We start from the raw sequence: 2,516 nt of genomic DNA, 5'->3' as shown, positions 1-2,516 counted from the left end.
TGTTTCCAAAGGTTTGTGATTCACTGTCACTGGACGCACCCAACTCCTCTCCCGTCAACTTCACCGCGAGTCGTCTTCAAAATCACAGCTCTAAAATAGTCTGACGGCAGCGAGACACAGACGAGGTCCACAGAGGTTCTAGGTGGCCTGAAAACATGCCACTGTGGCGTCACCACAATCACTGCCCCGGCAGAAAAGGAAGCGGTAAGTAAAGGAATGGGAATCATTAATCCCTCCCCCCCAAGCCTCATTGCCCCTTCCTAACCAGGCCAAATTTTACAATTCTTACCAGTGTCACTTTATGAAGTAATAACTCTGGAGCTCCAATGCATCCCACTGATTCTGAGTCTGTTTTTTCATGACGTATTGTACTTCACGATAACGGTAAAATCTGATCGATATGATTCACTTTTTTTAAATATGAAATTTGACAAAAATTTAAAAAGTAGCCATTTTCATAGTTTTAATTTTTGTGCCTTTAAATCAGAGAGGTGTATCACACAAAATAGTTGATAATAACATTTCCCACATGTCGACTTTACATCAGCACAATTTTGGAAACATAATTTTTTTTGTTAGGAAGTTAGAAGCAGGGCTGTGGCGTCGGAGTACATTTTGGTGGAGTCGGTATAAAATAAAGTGACTCCAACTCCTAAAATATATTTTACTTTGGGTTCAGTAGTTCAGTGCAGTGTAATTCATTTTTTAAAGAATCTGAGAAAGTTCTGAAATGTCCTATAAATGTCTCTTCTGTTCCTGATCTGAGGATCTCGGCTTTTTCGTGGAGATAAATCTGTGCTGCACTTTATACACATGCTCAGTAGTGACCAAGGCTGTGGAGTCGGGGTCAGGAAATTGAGGAGTTGGGAGGTTTGGCTTACTGACTCCACAGCCCTGGTTGCAGAGGTTAAAAGTTGATCAGCAATTTCTAATTTTTCCAATAAAATGTACAAAGCCATCACATTTGAAGTAACTTTGAGGGCCCTGTATGACAGAAAATACCCAAAGTTGTAGCTATCCTAAAATCTGCACCCCTCAAGGTGCTCAAAACAACAATCAACAAGTTTCTTAACGCCTCAGGAACTGAAGCAATGGGGAAGGAAAAAATTAACATTTAACTTTTTTCTCAAAAACTTTACACCCATTTTTTTTAAATTTTCACCAGGGTGACAGGTGAAAAAGAACTCCAAAATTTGTAGTTAAATTTCTCCTGAACACAACGATACCCCATATGTGAGGGGAAAAACTACTGTTTGGGCGCACGGCAGTGCTCGTAATTGAAAAAGCACCAATTGACTTTTTGAATGCAAAATTGGCTGGAATCATTAGTAGACACCATGTCGCATTTGGAGAGCCCCTGATGTGCTTCAAAAGTGTATACCAACCACAAGGTACCCCATTTTGGAAACTAGACACCTCAGAGAACTTATCTGGATGTGTGATGAGCACCGTAAACCCCCAGGTGCTTGACAAGTTTATATCGTTGACCTGTGGAAAAAAAAAATTCCCACAAAAATATTTTGGTTTTTTTAAATTTTCACAAGAGTAACACGAAAAATTTCACCATACAATTTGTTGTGCAATTTTTCCTCAGTGCGCCCATACCCCATATGTGGGGAAAACTACTCTTGAGGCGCAGTGCAAAACTCGGAAGGAAGATCCATTTTCTATGGTAGACTGGGACAATATTCTCAGAAATAAGAATACAGATAATAAATGGAAAATGTTTAAGAACATCCTAAATAGGCAGTGTAAGCGGTTTATACCTTGTGGGAATAAAAGGACTAGAAATAGGAAAAACCCAATGTGGCTAAACAAAGAAGTAATACAGGCAATTAACAGTAAAAAGAAAGCATTTGCACTACTAAAGCAGGATGGCACCATTGAAGCTCTAAAAAACTATAGGGAGAAAAATACTTTATCTAAAAAACTAATTAAAACTGCCAAAAAGGAAACAGAGAAGCACATTGCTAAGGAGAGTAAAACTAATCCCAAACTGTTCTTCAACTATATCAATAGTAAAAGAATAAAAACTGAAAATGTAGGCCCCTTAAAAAATAGTGAGGAAAGAATGGTTGTAGATGACGAGGAAAAAGCTAACATATTAAACACCTTCTTCTCCACGGTATTCACGGTGGAAAATGAAATGCTAGGTGAAATCCCAAGAAACAATGAAAACCCTATATTAAGGGTCACCAATCTAACCCAAGAAGAGGTGCGAAACCGGCTAAATAAGATTAAAATAGATAAATCTCCGGGTCCGGATGGCATACACCCACGAGTACTAAGAGAACTAAGTAATGTAATAGATAAACCATTATTTCTTATTTTTAGTGACTCTATAGCGACAGGGTCTGTTCCGCAGGACTGGCGCATAGCAAATGTGGTGCCAATATTCAAAAAGGGCTCTAAAAGTGACCCTGGAAATTATAGGCCAGTAAGTCTAACCTCTATTGTTGGTAAAATATTTGAAGGGTTTCTGAGGGATGTTATTGTGGATTATCTCAATGAGAATA

The sequence above is a fragment of the Ranitomeya imitator genome, chromosome 6, assembly GCF_032444005.1.
Source record: "Ranitomeya imitator isolate aRanImi1 chromosome 6, aRanImi1.pri, whole genome shotgun sequence".
Lineage (NCBI taxonomy): Eukaryota > Metazoa > Chordata > Amphibia > Anura > Dendrobatidae > Ranitomeya > Ranitomeya imitator.
Note: the sequence above shows the minus strand (reverse complement) of the source record.